Source organism: Humulus lupulus, chromosome 1, assembly GCF_963169125.1.
Source record: "Humulus lupulus chromosome 1, drHumLupu1.1, whole genome shotgun sequence".
NCBI lineage: Eukaryota > Viridiplantae > Streptophyta > Magnoliopsida > Rosales > Cannabaceae > Humulus > Humulus lupulus.
In genome coordinates this window covers 122,361,262-122,382,225 of record NC_084793.1, presented here as the reverse complement: position 1 = coordinate 122,382,225, position 20,964 = coordinate 122,361,262, and positions in this window count along the sequence as shown.

Genomic DNA, 20,964 nt, shown 5'->3' with positions numbered 1-20,964 from the left:
TTTAAACTTTTGTTTTATTAATTGTTATTAATTGATTAGGCACATTATAGCCATGCAAAGCAAATGAGTCTTCACAAGTGGAACCACCACATAAGAGGAATTTAAACTTAACATTTTCTAATGGGCCCAAATAAAATCTGCCATATTATGAATGTTTTATTTAACAAAAGTCCATATATTAAGCAAACATATGAGCTACTATATACATCTGAGCCCAATTGCAAAAATACCACATATAGTGCAAACAAATATGTTATAATTGGATGAGCCTAATCATGTTACTATATGAGCAAGACTATAAATTTATGCAAAAATACCACAATTTATTTCATGTGCAAAAATACCACAATTAATTTTGTTTAATTTATCGAAATTTCGAATTAATTAAATTTTACAAAAATAAATAAGTCAATTTAAATGAAATTGATCAACAATTAACATAAGTTAATTTAAATTTCATTTATTAACAATCAACTTAGTTTGGGTCATTTTGAAAAATATTAATTTAATTTAAATAGGATTTAACAACAATTAACAAAAGTTAATTTAAATTCCATTAATTAAAAAAAATTATTAATTGGTTTGAAAAATGTGATATTTAAAAAAATATATATCTTAATTATTTTTAAAAAAATATCTTGTGTTGTTACAACTATGAGCAAATATTTTAACCATTTATTAAAAAATAAAAAATATTGATAGTTATAGCAATCATAAAATAGTTAAACAAATTCAAATATCCATAAAAATATCTAGTTAACAAATTTTCAAATTTTAAATAATTTAAATATTAAAATCTATGGAATAATCAGATATTAATATTTTCAAATAAAATATATAAAATAACAAGTATTTAAAAAATATATTTAATGTCTGATAGCTTAATTCTAATATTTTAATATATTAAAAGATTTAAAATTAATTAGTTAACCTATTTTTAAATTTGAATTTGAATTTTTGTAGAAAATATCTCATTTTTTAAAATCAAACAACAAAAGTATCCTTTTTAAATAAATATTTTTAAATGATAAAATAAATCTGATATTTTTGGGTTTGTTATAACAAATTAATTTCATAATTTTATTTTCTTTAATTTTAAAAAAAAATTAAAAAAGAAACTTTTTAAAAATAATATGGATGAACAATACCCGTGACGGGTAGTGTTCATGCGTGCGGTTGTTGGGGAGACGCACGCATGGTAGGGGAGACACACTCAGGCGTGCACGTGCGAAACAGGAGGCGCGCGAATGCACACAGCAACAAAAAAATTTCAAAACAAAATTTTGTGTAATTTTTTAACCCAAAATGTTTTCTAAATAATTTTTACAATGTTTTACACCAAATAAAGCATCTATAAAAATTAATTGCATAGAAAACACAACAAAATAATCCAAATTTGCTAATAATCACATAAAAATAGATATGCTTCATAAAAAATATATGAAATTCTTCCAATTACTCAACACATCAAATAATTCATTTTTTACCATGTTCATGTATGAAAATAAAGATTACCAAAGGCTTTGAGGTCAGTTATTGGGAAAACTTATACATGATCTTATTTATTTTCATGTAAATCATATATTAAACAAACTAATATAAGAAAACCTATAACATGTTTCTATAATTGAATTTAAACAGAGAAAGTGATAAGAACGCTTACATCATACGCAGCGGAATGAATAAGTCATTCATTCAGTTTCTCTAACCCTTGAATTCTTTATGTCGCAAGGTATCACCAAGAAACTGAATCGATCTTCTAATATCTTCATAGTCTTACAAAGTATCCTTAGAATCACCTAGACTAAAGTGGTCAATACTCAACACATGAGATAGATACAGAGAGAAGAAGAGAAGAAGACAGTATAGAGGCTTAGAAATGACTTTTGCTGTAGAGAGAGTCTAAAACCATAAAGCATCAAAAATATATCTTCTCATCATCCAAAAAATCTGATTTCAACTCTCACTTAGCATTCCTTTTATAGAATTAATTAGATCATTTATTTTAATTACAAAAACTATAAAATAATAGGTAATATCTGCCATTAGGTCGAAATTATCATGGGCTTTAGGCCGTGAAATTTCCTATTTTATAAGCTCGTTGGACTTAAAATCAATGCATGTATTATTTTCTTTTGATTTAATTAATTAAATAATTATTTAAATCCTTTGTAAAATTAATTTTTTATAATTTGAACCTTGATTTAAACTTATTTATTAATTTAGACACAAATTTTTCTTAATTAATAAATCTGCCCTAAAATCTCTTTTTTTCTCTAAATTGTATAATTCTGTGAAATTATCCAAAATTGACATGTCAACTTTGATAATTCTAATTGATAATTAAATCAATTAATTGAGACTATACAGATGATTTTATCCAAGGCACAGTGGGGACATTGGGCCTATGAAATAAAGCTCCAATAGGTTATCATAAATTTAACAAATAAATTTACTAACTTAGTAATTTCTCGTGACTCTACTAAAGACTCAGAATTGCACTCTTGAATTCATAGAATGCTATATAAGCAATATAGATGCGTTATTAATTATCCATTGTTACAACCATAATTGTCACTCAATCCTCTATAGACGGTCTACAATGAGATGAGACTAAAATACTATTTTACCCCTCATTGCATTTCTTCCTTAAAACACTTAGTTCCTTGTAAATGATATTTCAGTAAAATAATATTAATTACTGAAATGAGATCTCTATCATTTAGCACCTTGAACCAAACTAAAAGGAAACCATCGTTTCACTTCTTCATTAGAAGCTATAGATGTTCATATCTATGATTAACACTCCCACTCAATTATACTACTGAGTTCCCAAGATGTAAGTATGGACCAATCCGTAGGGTAAGCTGAACAAGTCAAAGAACTCAAATAATACAATCAGTTAGAATACTAACCACTCAGAATTGAGATTTAATTGACCTATGATCAACTATATGATATGACTAAAATACATAATAACGGTATGTTTATTTATCCTATCTACTGTCAATATCGATCCAGTCCGATGTAACAAATACATCTGATCTTATCTACTTTGCTAATGTTCTGGAAAGAACATAACACTGTAATGTGTAAGTAGATCATATCGTAGATTGGCAAGTCAATGTAAATCTTGTTCTCTGACTAATGTTAGGACTAACTTATGTTTGAACATATAATCATATTTGTATTCCAATGTGATTGCGTCACTATAAATACGATTAGCTATATGCACGGGATTTAACAGAAGTTTATATTAAACAAATAATCATGAAAATAAAACATGTGAACAAAGTAATTGACCAAGTCAAAAAATATTTCTATTATTTTATTGATAATAAAATGAGATTACAATGAAATTGAGTTTTAATTTGTACATAAAACTCCAACATTGAGTACATCTAGAGAGTCATAAATCAACCTTTTAAATCCTACGTGCCCACACACGTCCTTGTGTGTTTGAGGATTTGTATGGAAGATCAAGGTGTGAGCTTTCAGAACTTGGATAAGAAGATCGTTGATTTTATACAAAAAGATTCGGGGAAACTTGATAGGATACAAGAGGTAATCTCTAATCTAATTGTATTTGATTTAATATATATATATATATTTGTGTATGATCTTGGATGGAATTAATAATTATTAAAAAGGGTCCATTCCCTGCTGGGTATCTTTGATTTGCTCTTTTAATACCAATGTGTCAAGCTAAGACTGGTGTGCAGAAGAAGTTGTTGGTGGAGTGGGAGACACTTGTGGACACATGGCACACTCAGGGGAGCTCGGCAAGGACAACCTCGTATAGGTGGACAATTGGGGTACATTGGTGATCTAGGCAGGTATATTGTCAGAAGGTGGGCCCCATACTCATCAAATGCTAGAGTGAGGGAGACAATGTGGGACTTGTGTCACCTTCTTGTTCGTCTACTGGAGGCTTGGTCAAGTGGTCGGCTCGACTCAATGAATCAGAGGATGCCACAAAAAAAAGTGGCTTGTTGGGCTCCAAAATGGCTTGGGCTTCTTTTTCTTCTAGGTTGGGCTTTTATTGTCTTTTTACATCTTTTCATTTATATCATTTTGATCAAATCTGAAAAATAACATAAAGCCCAAACTAAATTAAATATTTACAACTAAAACAATCTCACAATTAAAATTGTTTACCGAGTTTTTCGGAAACTATAAATATATTGAGAAATAAGAGCTAGAAAGAAAGGCAAAGAAATGAACAAGACCACAATTTTTATATGCTTGGGGCGTTAATGAGCCTTAGTCCATGAGTCACTAGTATTGAACTTTAGAGTGTTTAACAATAGAGGTTTTCTACAAGTTTTGCAGCGTTTTAGCTTACAAGAAAAAAATGGGGATCCTTGCTACATTGCACAAATGACCTTATTTATATGCATTCATGTGACTTGGGCCGGACTAATTCGAGCCCAATGAAGATATAATGACAAATGCTTTCTAACGGAGCTATAATACAAGGATGTAACATGATTACAAATTGTTAATCTAGGCCCATTTGGCCGGCTTAAGAGTAGTAGAGCCTTACAGTTATCCTTTGTATGTTGGCACAGACTAATCCGCATGGGCTGCCAAGGGGATCCTTGGGATAAGATCAATCAGAGTAGTGCAGTACGGTTTCCTAGGAACATTGTACGTTCCGTGCGTACGCCATTCTGCAGGTTAGTTAGGAAGACCAACTTCCAGATGTCTCAGGGACACGTCAGTTGTAGGAAGGACTGGGCTTGTTTTATCTGAACATATGGTCCGGGTTCATCTATAGATGTCAAGGTAAATTTACCAAGAGCCAATTTCATTTATCAGGGCGGACATCCACTAGCGATGATAGATCGAAGGACATAGTGATGGTGAATTGGAACATTGGGGATGGACCTGGAGATTTCATAAGTATCCTACTTGATGGGATCCGCTTCCTTGAATGGACAGTCTGCCACCATAATCTGAATCCTGGAGGATAGAGATCGGGTGCGCCCGAGAAGGTGGTTCGGGCCTACATCTCATTTTCGGCCCCTTTACTATGCTCGTACCAATTTCTAATTATTGGGCTCGGCATGGTCTAGGCCGATAGGGTTTGGTAGCTCATTGTTTGCTGGGCCCTGGTTTGGCCTGGGTCTCTCCCGAGAGCCCATGAAACCCGTTTGGCCATGCCACGTGTCCAAGGTGGAAAATATGGATAACGTTTACCCCCAAGTCTTCGTCCGTGTTCGCGCGATGGAGACTTTCCTTCTTCATCCCGGATCAATCACCTGTTTCCCGATTCGTTTACCTAAACCCCGGTTCGTTTACCAAGACCTGGGTTCATTTACCTAAGTCCACGTTCATTTACTTGGGGGCCAACTGGTTAATCCAAGACCTTTCGAATTCCCACTGACCTAGGCACGTGTCTTCAGGGAAATGGTACATTTGTGCCACTTGCACCACAATAATATGGGGAAAATCCTGTGACGTCCTAGGTGATTGATGGGTGTCAGCGCAGTTCTCGAAGGGTCCCGTCTATACGAAAAGGCGTTTTGGCCACTCGAATGGGCTGTTTAATGTTTCTGCATTGTCCGAAATCGTTGGATGAGGATGGTTTTGGTATTTTCAATGTGGATCGTTGGATGAGAGAGGAATGGATTGTGGATTGACGAATCCACGATTTAGCACTTGATTGGGCTAGTTAATGCGTTTGTGCCATCTGAAACCATCGGATGAGGATTGTCTTGGGATTTTCACTGTGGACCATTGGATTGAACAAGAGATTTTCTTCCTATAAATACCCTAGTAGGCTCCCTTCCACACTTTTACTGATCCCAAATTCTCAAACAGTGCATGTCCAAAATTGCAGACGAGCTTTTCCAATAGTTGTTGCTTTTTCGAGCCCACCTATTTCCAGTGAAGCCCTCTTTCATTTATCAAGAAGATAACTTCATCCCAGTAGACCCTTCTGAGAACATCGACGAACTGTTGTATCGCCTCCTCAAGTTCAAAACTACACTCTTGCCGGCGTTGTCGCTCGTACTTCAAGAAATCCCAGATCTACATTTATTCAGTAAGTTTTCTGGTCAATTTCTTATTTTCCTTCACTATTTTTGATACCACGTTGTTTCTGGGATCATGTGGTCGTTAGGGCCGTGACCTTCGTGTAGGTTGGTTCTAGGTAGTGGTATTGATGAACAATAGAGAAATTTCTAGGTGACTTCAGTCCGTAGATAAATTGATCGATGGAGCGGGCTAGACCACTCTGAATCATCGAACCCGGACACCTCAAAATCGCCCGAGTGAACTAGTTTCCTTTTGCTATGATACTTAGCCTTTTTGTTCCCGACTCGTGTTCCTGGAACCTTAATTGTTCCCGGATTTGTTTCCGGAGGGGACCTCTCCAAGAAGTTTAGGATAATCCCTGTACCTTAAATAATTTTTCTGTTTTGGTGCTGACTGCTTGGTTCTTGCTTTTCTTGTCGCTTCCAGGTCTTTGATCATGGGTTGTGGCATCACTCTCTACCCGAAAGATGTAGTAAATGCGGGCCCCATTGTCCTAGAGGGGAAAAAGCTTCCCACTGGCAACACGTGGGAAATGGACGCGGAATTAAACGAGTTCTGAAACTACTAGATGTTGAACGAGATGGAGAAGTCCTTCGGGATAGAATCGACTCCAGGGCTTTTCTTCAATAGACTGGCTCGGAAGGAAGAGAAGGCCCACACTAAAGTGGGCATATTCGGGGCCAGGAACACATGCCACATCAGTGCGGGAGCCATTCTCCCTCTTCACGACTATTTCGCGCGATTCCTTAAGTTTGTGGGGATCGCGTCGTTCTAGCTCACAGCCCAGGTGTACAAGTTGCTGGTAGGGTGGTGTGTATTTTGCGCTTGGAAGGAGATCCCGGAACCCACCCCCATAGAGGTGTTGTATTACTACTGGTTGGAAATGCAACTGAACTCCAAGGATAAAAATCGGGATGAATTTTATCGGTTGAAGAGCCATGGCGTCAGTCCGGCTCCATACAACTTCTGGAAACATCCGTCGCATGTCAGACACTACTAGTTTATGATATCCGAGTTCCTTCTGCAAAAGAACCCCATTTTGGTGCTGGACTTTCAGCGCGTGGGTAAGTTATCCTTCCCCATCTTTGTCTCATTTTTTGTTTTATTTATCGGATACTCACGCTCTTGTAAACAAGTCCTTATGCTCAAACCCGGCTAACCAAGTTCATCTTGGAACGGAAGAAGGTATACGCCACCACCAGTATCGAATATCTGGACGTGGGGGGGTTCGTGACTATAAAGAATCTTTGACTAACCAGACTGATTGCCGCCCTTTAGTCAATAGACGCACCCAACCTTCGGGGTTTGCAATATGAAAGGGACCCTGCCTTGAGGGAAAAGTTGGCCTCATTCACATTGAGGTGGTGGAGGTCGCGTTCAAGGCGGATGCGAAGAGGTTGAAGAAGGAGCGTCTGCACCTTGCGGAGTGAGCCAAGTTTGAGGAGCTGGATGCCTTGCTCGAGGGGAGGCAGCCCAATGCTGGAGCTCCTGAGGCCAGCATATCGGGCAAGGTAAAACGCCTCCAATTTTAACTTATGCCCCTCATACTGAAGGCTATTTTAGGAATAGGCAACGGTACCGGGATTATTTGACCGGGACCATTAGCAATGTTGGGCTTCCTTGCTCTATGGTAGTGGACACGCTGAACCTCATGCATTCATCCTGATTCCTTCAATATGGTAGCTTTTTGGACTCAGATGACATGGGGATTAAATTCATGCTTTTTCCCTAGGAGAGTTAAGTCAGACCCAACCCATAGATAAGGGTCTGTCCCAAAGGACTTAGACTTGCATGTTTCTTTTGTATTTGTCTGTCTTTCCCGCTTCGTTACTAATCCATATTTTATCCTTATTTTAGGTGAGTAGAACATGTCTGATCCTGTGGCCAAAATGAAGTAAATGATCGAGGCCAGATCTGCCCTAGCCAAGGCATCAACAAAGAAGGCCGCCAAGGGCCCGGCCAAGAAGAAGATCATTGATATGATACTCGGGGACTCAGAACCGGCCACGGAGGATTCAAAGGGAGTTCAATCTGCCACCTCGGCTCCTATGGCGCCTGTTGAGCAGCATTTATCCCATCCTGCTCCTCTTTGAATCATAAACTTGGAGCAGGAGCCTTCAGAAGAAGGTGGGGCACATAAAAGGAAGACGGACTTTGTTGCCACGGTGTCCGTAAAGCGGGCCAAGAAGGCCAAGACAAAGGAGGACTTCACCGTGACCGAGGATCATTCCTCTGGTATAAGTCTTATCATTACGCCAGCGCTCCCAGATGTTCCCAATCTTCTTATCAACTCGGCCCTTCATGGGGAAGGGGAGTCAATCATCCTGGAAGAGAGGATGAAGATGGTATCCCAAGCTTGGGAAGAGGGGTACGACAAGCGGGATGAGGTAGCCTGGGCCTTGATCATTCAACGAAAATTGTAATTTACCGAATTTCCACAAGCCTTTAATGCCCCCCAGCAGATAGTGGATCGCCTAGGAGCCGAGATTGGGTTTCGGCCTAAGTTGGGGCAAGACGCGGCCCCATTTGCTGCGGACTTATTGGCCTAGGTGGGGAAGTCCATGTCCACTCTTTAGCTCAAACGTTACACCACATTGTCTAGCAACGATTCCATCTTCATCTCCCAGGCCATCCGTCATCAGGCCACGACGGTAAGCCACTTGTTCGTCTTGTTTCTTTACTGCCGTTGTCTTTTTGTGTTGTTTCTAAAAAAAATTTGTTCCAAGATTCCTTGCTGGCACATAGAAACGCGGACCTGGTGGCCGAGATAGCCATGAAGCTGGAGAAGACTCAGATAGAGCTGGAGGGGGCCGTCAACCAAAGAGAAGCTGACAAGGAGGCCCTCGCCAAGGAGACTGCCCAAGTTCAAGCCCAGCACGAGGAAGTTTTTTCAAGGAAGGACGCTGACTAGAAGAAGGTGGTGGAGGCAGAATTGTCCTGTGTCCATGGCTTGGAGGCTTTGACCAAGGCACTCTTAGAGGTGGCTGAGACGTACTTCATCAAGAGTGGGAGAAGGTGGAATCTCTCAGGCCCAAATCCAGACTGTGGAGGTCAAGACCCAGCTGGAGTCAAAACGGAACGAGGAGGCTTGCACAGAGAAGAAGTAGGCTGACGAGTTGTTGGCGACCACTTTTGACGAAGCCATTTATATGGCCTGGCTCCAGGACAAGAATATGAATCTCCTTATCTACCCGGATTCGGCTGCAAAAAAGGCCAAGTTTGAGGCTAAGGAGAAAGAGGACGCAGAGCTCCTTACTGGGGATCAATAGGATGAAAACACTCCAGACGTCCCAAATCAGAACGAAGCCCAAGCCTAAGCCTTTGTACTTTTATTTGGGGCTTCCTCTCTCCTTTTCTTTTGTTTTTGTGAGCATATTTTTTTTATGGGCGCTAATGCTCTTAAGATAATTGTTTATCTTATCTTGTTATTATACATTTTTTATCCTCACACATCTTTGTTTCCCGCATTATACTCATATATTTCTTTAAAACTTCACTAAGTGTTTTACCACTATGCATGAATTTTTAGAAGTGGAGTCCTGGTTCCAATGTCCAGGACCATTAGGGGAAATATTGTGGAAGTTGATTAACTTATCTTGAAAACAAAGTTCAGGTTTTAGCGGCCTGGACCGTTTTGGACTTACCAAATATAATTTAGCTGATTTTTCCTGAATCTATGGTTCAGGTTCCAACGGCCTGGACCGTTATGAAATTTTCAGATATGACTTAGTTTTAATGGCCTGGACCGTTAAAGATATGACAGGTAGAAATTAGTTGATTAATTTATCTCGAACCCGAGGTTCAGATTCCAATGACCTGGACTGTTTACAAGCCTAAATTTAATCAATTTCAACCTAAGATTCAAGTTCCAACGGTCCTGGACTATTATGGGGAAACAAAAAAAATAAAGGTTAGACTATCCTGGACCATGTTAGGTCTGGGCCAATTTTTTGGGAGTTGGGTTTTGAATCCCTCAGGCCATATGAATCCGGATTTGGAATGGGCTTTATGCCTTGCATCCTCTTTTGATTTTAATTCTGGATTGTATATATGGTCCTATCCCCCAAATGACCAAAGAGTGTAGTCTTAGGTCACTTGTTCGTGTAAAAATTAAAGATGGACGTGAACTTTTTCTTTTCTTAAAACATTCCTTATGGTGTTTTATTTGCACCATTTTCATTAAATACGAAATGGCCTTGGGTCGTACATTACTTGAAAGTAAAAATGTTAAAAAGAGCAGGGTGTTGTGCAAAATTTAATGTGAGTGCAAGTGTACACTGTCAACAAGTAATAAGGTGATAAGAACCCAATATCGTATCAACAAGGATTGTTTTTAAGCTTAAGATTGTGAAATTTAAGTTTAGCAAAATGATTAAAAATAAAAGAACCAAACTCAAATTAAATTGGAAGTTGATTTTTTTTATATGCAATTAAAAATAACTAACAGCTGAATTTAAAATCTAAATTAATGGGATGCAATATGAAAATCAGTTGATAATGAAATGGTAAGCTAGGATAATTAATTCCCCCTGTTTTGCAATTACTGAAAGCAATGCTATGAAAATGTTGTGGCACGGTGACAGTTTACTAATCAAGAATTCTAATCAAGTCCATAAGTTTCTGTCGAAATCAAATGGGTTTAACTCTCTAATTAATTTACTTATGTCTAAGTTAATTTAATTTCAAGAATTTCATAGCAAGCACCAATTCTATTAGATTATGCAAGGCAAAGATATATGTCTATACCCTCACAAAATTAAAATCAAAGAACTTAATCATGCACCATTCAAGTCTTTTGTCCAATAATTAAAATCCTTTTCAGCAATCTTAATTGTTTCAATCATTTACTAAAGGTGATCAAGCAATAGTAAATATTAAGCATGAAAATTACTTTAATGAATAAACCTCAATTAGCATTAAGCATCAATAGCAAAGTTCCACAATTGCATAACAAGGTTTCTTAATTATCCTAACTTTAAGAGAATTAGTTCATAACTTTAAACACAAAATAACCCAACTTATAATCAACCATAATAAAAATAAATGCAAGAAATAATTAAGTTCCAAGATAGAAGAGAAAGAAAAACAAGCCAAGAATATTAAGGAGTGTCCCCCAAATAACCCTTCTCTTTTTGTCTTCTTCCTTCAAATCCTCTCTCTTTCCTTCTTTCCTCTTTTAATGGCTGCCAAAATGGGGATATTTCTTACACAGGCGGCTGCCTTCCTCCTTCTGTCTATCTCCCGTATATCCCCTTATGGAAAAGAAGACAATATTTTCTCTAGGTCACTTCCTTCTCTACGGGCCACGTGGGCCTCTCTTATCTTCCTTTAATTCATTTTTTGTCTTTTTGTCCTCTTTACCATAAATGGGTCCAAGGAAAAATGAATCCCAATAAGCATTTATCTCTTTACCATGCAGCCCAATTTAAATAATCCCCAAAGTGAGCTAGAGAATTAAATGGTAGCTTCCACGTGGGCCATCAAGTAGATTGGCTGGCAGAACGCAATGCTGCAGCATTCCTCCTGCTGAAACCATTTAAAACTTCAATTTCTTTCCAAATGACCAAAATTCTATCAACCACCTGCCAAGGCAAAATTTCACAATTTAGGGTATATTTTTCCAGCAATATACTTGTATCTAATATTATCTTATTATATTCAATATTTGACAAAACGAAAATAAAGACACTACAAAAACACCCTAAACCACTATTTCTTGATAAAATTATAAGTTCAAAAGCATAAAAAATAACTCTAATTCCTAGAGTTATCACAGGGCTAAATCCTCTCGACTACTGACAGTACCGGCAAATGTGTTCAGCGTTCCAGGCCCTTGGGACCTTTGTTCCGTCTAGCCGTTTTAGGTGATATGTTCCCGAACATACTTTGTTTTGGATCTCATATGGTCCTAAAACCCCCACTTCCGGATCTTGAGATGCAGGGAAGAATCTTCTCAGGACTAGATGACCGGTTTCGAACCTTCAACTCTTAACTTTCGAGTTAAAATGCCTTGCAATATTTCCCTGATACATCTTCAGCTGCACTTGTGATTCTTCCTGGATCTCTTCGATGAGATCCATGGATTCTTGGAGTAAGGCGTGATTCTGGATGGGATAGTATGTATCTCGTCTGTGGGACGGGACCGTAGTTTCTACTGGGATGACTGTTTTTCATCCGTAAACCATTGAGTATGGAGTATGTCCAGTCGAAGTTCTTTCCGTGGTCCGATATGCCCATATGATGCGGGGTAAATCTTCGGGCCATTTGTGTAATGCCCCGAAATCCCTAATGTGGGTTAATGGCTGGATTAGTAGGCCGGGTGGGCCATAATTGTTTAATTATGATATTAATTGATAATATGCATGTTTATGTGAATTATATTATAATATGAAGTTATATGCATGCATGTGGGTCCACATTTGATTATTAGGGTGTTTTGGTACTTTGGCCATTGAGGGCATATTTGTATATTTGGGTGCATATTGTGATTTGTGAATGAAATCCCATTATTATGGAGATATATTCGAGCAATTCGGCATGAGACGGTCTTATATTATTGATTAGCGGTTTTGTCATAACCGGGGTCTTTTATTAGGATATTGAGTTATGAGAATGCTATTTGATGATAAATTGGGATTTATTGAGATCAAGAGGAAATTCTGGGAGTTTTGACTATAATGTCCCCGGGGGTGTTTTTGGGACCCCAAGTACTAGGTTTTATTTGAGGTTACTTAAGCTTGAAGTAGCTTGTCAGATAGAACCGTACGTTAGAAAACCTCTCTTCTCTTCCCAATAGTTCATTTTACTGTTTGAAGCATTTTCGAAGAAATCTTGAGTTCTAGGAATCGAATTCAAGCGAGGATCGAGGCATAGCAATCCTAGGAAAGATTGGAAGCTTATTAGCCGAAGGATTTAGTTGGAAACAACTCAATTGGAGGTAATTCAAGTTTTAAGTTTTAAGTTTTTAAAGTTTTTAAGCTTAGAATTGGACTTTGTGAATCGTTGAGTTTTTGGTTCATTTGAGCCTCGGGATTTGATGGTTTTGGATCATTGGGAAGCTTGGCAACTTTGATTTGATGATTTGGAAGTGTTTAGGTATGTTTTTGGGGTGTTTGGGATGATGGAAAACAGGTTTATGGATGGTTCTGGGTTGGGGGCCGCAGCCCTAGCTCGAAGAAGCAGCTGGGGAGGTTTTGGCCTTGCTGGGCGCCACGGCCCTTGCTCCTGGAGTGGCTGGAGGCCGCGGCCCAAGGGGTTAGGGTCGTAGCCCTTGGACAGGTTTGAGCCCGTTTGAGTGTTTTGGCCCCGGGAACTTGGTTTTAGGCCTCGGGATTGTTCCTACTACCCGGATTAGTGGGGATTGATGTCCCGGAGGCTAGATCTTGGTTTGGGAACCTTTGGTGTTCATTTTATTGATGGTGTCCCATATTTGGTTATGACTAGGTAACCGCTAAAGGCTTAAAGGTTGATCGTTCTCAATGGTCGTTCTTATATTAATTCTCGCTCGAATCAGAGGTAAGAAAACTGCACCCTGTGTATATGTGACATGCATGATTATTCTTGATGCATGTTAGATGCTTAAATGTGACATGCATGGTTATTGTTGAGGCATGACAAGTGATTAAATGTGATGCATGTATCGCACGAGAAACATGTGACTAGGGCATGCTTTGAGTATTGTATATGAGATTGTTCAGAGCTTGAGCCTCTGTTTTTATGCATGGTCCTAATTATGCTAGTAGTTGCTAAGTAAGCATGTTGAATGCCCTATATTCATATATTTGACATATGATATATGTTTGGTAGCATTGCTTGCTTGTGTATGGCACCAACTGTTCAGGATCGGCAATGGCCGCATATCACTGACCTGAGAGTCAGAAATGGCATAAGCGTCGAGGACCCAGGGCCGAATGAAGATTAGATCTAATCGATATCAGCATTGAATGATTCATATGGGGTATTAATGCTGGGCCGACCCGAAGGTCGATGAAAATTATAAGCTCTTGGCTAGTCTAGGACTAGTTACTCGGAGCCAGAGCCTAAGGCCTAGGTGACTGCTTGTCACGTGGCTAGGGAACAGTGTTCCATAGTTATGACTCTAGGGTCATGAGGAAGGTTATGTTGGTGACTAATCATCATGCACCTATCCTGTTTAAGCTAGTGAAAGGATCACTTATTTATAAAAGGAATGAAACCCACTTTAGTGACTTGTACCACTGTCACTCTTTTATTCAGGGCTATCAGCCCGGTATGGTTACCGGAACCACCAGTGATAATTCACTTATCTGATTTTGATTGACTTGATAGTCATCCCATCAGGAGGGCAGGATTCCTTATCCTGGATACCCATCATTACGTGGATTTTTTTGCCTGCTTGACTGAGGCTATATCTGCTAGGCGTGTGCCTTATGATTTGATGACATGTTATTACTGTTCATGAGCATATTGAGTTTTCTTGCTGGGCTTCGGCTCACAGGTGCTATGTGGTGCAGGTAAAGGCAAAAGAAAGTTGGACCGTCCTTGAGTTGGAGAGCTTAGGTGGCGATGTGTACATATGCAGCTGCTCGACCGCCACGACCGAGGTTTGAAGGAGAGGAGCTAGGGTTAAATCCTGTTTTGCCGCTTAGACCGGCTAGTTGTAAATATTTTCTTGTAATAGACCTTTAAATTATATTTTTGGGATCCCAATGTATATAATAAACGTTCTAATGAAATGTTATATCTTAACCAAAAATTTTAATCCCTAAACCGCTAATCATACTTAGTTACACGATTTTGGCCAAATGACTTGATTAGCGAGTTTAGCACTGTTTACAAGGTACACCGTAACGGTCCCTAGAGTTTAGGGCGTTACAATTTGCTCTTGCAAGCTTGTTCCTTTCTCTTTAGTGTCCCCTTCAAAATCTTGTTAGCGACCTTTGCTTGCTTGTTTTCTTGAGGCCTTGCGACCGCGGAGAAGCTTTTGATGATTCCATGTCTTTCATAGAATTTGGTGAAGTGGATTCTATCTAATTGTTTCATGTTTCGGATATGATTTTATGAGGGAGGCCGTATCGACACACAATATTGTTAATTACGAAGTCCAGGGCATTTTTGAAGGTAATGGTGCCCAATGGTTCCGCTTCGACCCACTTGGTGTAATATTCGACGGCTACAATGGCATATTTCAATCTGCCCTTCCCGGTCGGGAGGGATCCAACCAGATCAATTCCCCAAACTACAAAAGACCAGGGACTAGTCATCAAGTTTATCTCCATGAGAGGAGCTCGCGGGATCTTCGCGTACCTTTGGCATTTCTTGCACTTGCGGATGTAATCCACACAATCCTTCTTCATCATTGGCCAGATATATCCTTGCCTTTGGATCTTCATGGACAAGCTGAGTCCGTTTGTATGATCTCCAAAAAAGCCTTCGTGCACTTTGTGCATGATTGCGCTAATTTCAGTCCCAGATACGCGTTGAAGATACAACATGGATAAACCGCTTGCGATAGAGCTTGCCATCCATCATGACATATCTGGGGGCCTGGTACTGAAGCTTCCTAGAGGTGACCTTGTCTGTGGGCAATTCTCTAGTGGATAGATACTAGATGAGAGGCTCCATATAGGACGTTGTGTAATCGATGGCATTTATGATTGTGGGGGCTTGAATACTGGGAGCGGGTAGATGCTCGATTGGGACTACCACGGAGAGAAATGCTTCGACATCCGTGGCCAGCTTGGCCAGTGTGTCCTCGAACACATTCTGTTCCCTGGGGATCTGGCGGATGACATATCTTTTGAATGATTGGAGTAACTCTCGAGTTTGCGCCACGTAGGCGATCATCTTCTCCCCTTTTGTTTGGTATTCTCCCAAAGTCTGACTTACCACCAATTGGGAGTCGTTGTGGCCTTCGATGTTCTCTGCCTTCACTTCCCGAGCTAAGCGTAATCTGGCCAACATGGCCTCATGCTCAGCCTCATTATTTGACGCTTTGAATTGGAAGCGTAGGGCGCTTTGCAACTGGTGACCTTGAAAGGATATTAGAATGATCCCAGCCCCATCCCCGTTTTCATTGGAGGCTCCGTCAACAAAGATCTTCCAAAAGGGCACTATGGGGTAAATTGGCTCTTCATCCTTAGTTATCCCAGTGCATTCTACGATGAAGTTGGCCAGGGCCTGTCCCTTGATGGAGATTCTGGGAACGTAGGTGATATTGAATTGGCTTAGCTCCATGGACCGCTTCAAAAGTCTCCCCGATGATTAAGATTTTTGTAATACTTGTCGTAGTGGATGATTTGTTAGTACCTTGATGGCATGTGCTTGAAAGTAAGGTCTTAACTTCCTAGAAGAGGTCAGTAAGCAAAATGTCAATTTCTCGATCAAAGGGTATCTGGACTCCGCGCCCAGTAGCCTTTTGCTTACGTAATAGACCGAGAGTTGGACCTTTCCCTCTTCTCGTACTAAGGCGGCGCTTATGGCATGTTCTGACATTTCCAAATACAGGTACAACGGTTCCAATCCACCGGCTTCGACAAGATTGGAGTTTGGGCCAAATGCCCCTTCAATTTTTGAAAAGCCTCTTCACACTCAGTCGTCCACTCTCTAGTTTCCGCGAAGTATGTTGAAAAATGGGATGCACTTGTCTGTGGACTTCGACACAAAATGGCTCAAAGCCGCTACTCTTCCCGTCAGACTCTGGACATCTTTGTGTTTTCGTGGCAATGGCATGTCGATAAGTGCTCTGATCTTATCCGGGTTAGCTTCTATCCCTCTTGAGCTTACTATGAATCCCAGAAACTTCCTGGATGCCACGCCAAAAGTGCACTTATTAGGATTTAGTTTCATCCCATACTTCCAGATAATGGCGAATGCCTCCGCCAGGTTGTCTGTGTGTTGGGCCGACATCTTAACCAACATGTCGTCTATGGACTTTCATGTTCTTCCTGAGTTGGTTCTCGAACATTCTGTTGACAAGTCTTTGATAGGCAGCTCCAGCATTCTTGAGCCTGAAAGGCATGAAGCAATACTTGTGAAGGTTCGAATTCGATGCAAGTCCTCCAAGTTCCGTTTGGTTTTGGCACCAACACTGGGTCGGCCAGCCAAACGGGGTATAGTGCTTCTCGGATGAATTTGATCGAGGATAACTTCTCGATTTCTAATTTGAGGGCCTCTGCCCGTTCTGTGCCCAATGGCCTTCGCTTCTGTCGGACTAGAGTTGTGTTCTCGTTAATGTTCAAGGCATGACATATGATGTTGCAGTCAATCCCGGTCATATTCGAGTGGGAACAGGCCAAGATGTCCTGGTTTTCTTTAACTTGGGCAATAATGGAAGCCCTGATATTCGGATTCAAATTTCTTCCTATCCAGATTACTCTGTTTGGATCAGTGTCACTGATGCACACCTCCTCAATCTCCTCCATAGGCTCCAACGCCCTGTCTGCCTTTATTCGAGGATCCAACTCGCCATCTTCCTGAACCACCCTCCATGCTGGCTGTGGTGGTGGGATTGGATCGACGCTCTCCTCTTCTAGGGGTTCTTCACGAACCATGAAGATTGGTCGAGCGGAGACATGATAACACTTTCGGGCGCTCTTTTGATCTCCATGTACTGTCCCCACTCCGTCGTTATCACACGAGAACTTCAAGCATATATGGAGAATGGAGGTAATGGCACCAAAGTCGACCAGAGTGGGGCGCTGAAAAATCACATTATATGCAGTGGGACAATCCACCACTACGAATGTGCAGTATTTGAACGAGTTTTGAACATCGTTCCCCAATGTGGCATGGAGTTGTATCTTTCCCATCGAGAGTAATGAATCCCCATTGAAGTCGTAGATCTGTGTTGGACACGACGCTAGGTCCGCCTCTTTTAGGTCGATTGCTGTGAAGGCGGACTTGAACAAAACATTGACAGAACTCCGATTGTCCACCAACACTCGCGATACTCTTTTGTTGGTGATTTGGGTATCAATGACCAAGGGATCGTGATGCGGGTAGTGGACATTCCAGGCATCTTCATCTGTGAACGTTATTGGAAGATTCATCAGGTTTGGGCACTGGGCCAGAGTCTGGACCAACGAACACACCTCATGGTAGTGGTCGAGTTCACTAAGGTACCTCTTATGGTCATTCCGGGATGGTCCTCCCATGTGCAGGCCTCCTGATATGGTGGCTACTTGGCCATCTACTCAAGGGGGCGCGATTCCGGGTGGATATGGCATCCCAGGTCTGGGAGCCATAGGGCCTCCAGGAGGTTGCACTATTGGGGCCCCCTGAGGGGCCCTCCCTGAGGAGTTCTATATGGTACTTGTGCTCCCTGGGCCAAAGGTTGTCCAGGAGCCGTGGGCAGTCCCGAAACTCCAGTTGGCATCCTGACCCATTGCTGGAGGTACCCTAGCTTGATCAAATTCTCGATCTCACCCTTCAATTAACGACATTCCTCAGTTGTATGGCCTATGTCCTTGTGGTAGGCACATCTTTTGCTCGCGTCCCTTGGGTTCTTTCTCCCTTTAAACATTGGGCTTGGTTCCCGGTAGTGGACTACATTGACTGTTGCAAGGTAGATATTCTCCAAGATATCCACCAAGTTCGTGTATTATGTGTATCGGGGCTCGTACCCCTTCTTTCCCTTCTTTGTGGGCTCGGTCAGGATCTGATTTTTGCTCGATCTTTTTCCCCGGGAAGGGTTTATGCTTGCCTCGACCGCTTCAGTCTGGGATGGTTGAAAAACTTCGGGAGCAACATTGTACCCGGTTGGTGCCACTCCGTACCCAGAGAAAGAGGCTAAAGAACTCGGAGCATAGCCCGAAGAAGTGGGCGCATAGATGGTCGGGGTCAGGAACTGCTTCTCGAGAGTTTCAGCTGGTCCGGACACTACTTCAGGTGCCAGATAGAGAGTTTTCGTGTACTGCACTCCGTACACGGGAATGGTTTGTTGGGGTTTTATGCCCTAATTAAAACCCAAATTCTTTGTAATCTCATTTTATTATCAATAAAATAATAGAAATCATTTTTTGACTTGGTCAATCACTTTTCTCACATGTTTTATTTTCATGATTATTTGATTAATATAAACTTCTATTAAATCCTGGGCATATAGCTAATCTTATTTATAGTGACGTAATCACAGTGGAATATAAATATGATTATATGTTCAAAAAAAGTTAGTCCTAAGATTAGTCAGTGCACTGGATTTACACTGACTTGCCAATCTACGATATGATCTACTTACACATTACAGTGTTATGTTCTTTCCAGAACATTAGCAAAGTAGATAAGATCGGATGTATTTGTTACATCGGACAGGACCGATATTGACAGTTGATAAGATAAGTAAACATACTGTTATTATCTATTCTAGTCATATCATATAGTTGACCATAGGTCAATTCAATCTCAATTCTAAGTGGTTAGTATTCTAACTGGTTGTATTATTTGAGTTCTTTGACTTGTTCGTTACCAGCTTACCCTACGGACTAGCCCATACTTACATCTTGGGAACTCGGTAGTATAATTGAGTGGGAGTGTTAATCATAGATATGAACATCTATAGCTTCTAATGAAGAAGTGAAACGATGGTTTCCTTTTAGTTTGGTTCAAGGTGATAAATGATAGAGATCTTATTTCAGTAATTAAATTAGTTTACTGAAATATCATTTACAAGGAACTAAGTGTTTTAAGGATAAAATACAATGAGGGGTAAAACGGTATTTTAGTCCTATCTCATTATAGACCGTCTATAGAGGATTGAGTGACAATTATGGTTGTAACAATGGATAATTAATAGCGTATCCATATTTGTTATAGAGCGTTCTATGAATTCAAGAGTGCAATTCCAAGTCTATAGTGGAGTCACGAGGAATTAATAAGTTAGTAAATTTATTTGTTAGATTTATGATAACTTATTGGAGCTTGATTTCATAGGTCCATGGTCCCCATTGTACCTTGGATAAAATCATCTAGATAGTCTCAATTAATTGATTTAATTATCAATTAGAATTATCAAAGTTGACCAGGTCAATTTTGGATAGTTTCACAGAGTTGTGTAATTTTGAGAAGAAAAGAGAAATTATGGCTGATTTATTAATTAAGATAAATTGGTATCTAAATTAATAAATAAATTTAAATCAAGGTTCAAATTATAAATAATTAATTTGATAAATGATTTAAATAATTATTTAATTAATTAAATCAATAGAAAATAATACAAGCCTTGATTTTAAGTCCAATAGGCTTACAATCAAATGGGAAATTTCACGGGCCTATAGCCCATGATAATTTCGACCTAGGGCTTCAAAATGGCTATTATTTTATTGATTTTTTAATTAAATTAAATGGCCTAATTGAGTCTATAAAAGGAGTGCTTAGAGAGAAGTCAAAACAGACGATAGATAAGTCACAAGTTAGATTTTCTGATAGTTTTATATTCTCTCTAAACACAAGTCCTTTTCTAACCCACTTTGTTATTTTCTCTTCTTCTCTCTATATCTATCTCATGTGTTGAGAATTGCCCACACTAGTCTAGGTGGTTCTAAGGATACATTGGAAGGTTGTGAAGAAAATAGAAGATCGGTTCAGTTTCTTGATAATACTCTGCGACAGAGAGGATACAAGAGTTAGAGAAACTGAAGGAAGGACTCTTTAATTCAGCTGCGTATACTGTAAGTATTCTATTTTTTTTGTTTATCTTTGAATTCAATTTTAGAAACATGTTTTAGGCTATCTCGTATTAATTTGTTTAATATTAGATATACATGAAAATAAATAAAGATCCTGTATAAGTTTATCCAACATGGTTTATGTTGTTGATTGTGGTGTCGGCTGCCATCCAAAAGCTTGGATTCGAGCCTCTTCCCAGTTGATAAACCCTTGAGCCCTCCTAATAAATTCTTCAAGGGTGGTCGCCTTGCTGCGTTGCGTGTCATCCCAGAGAGGGGA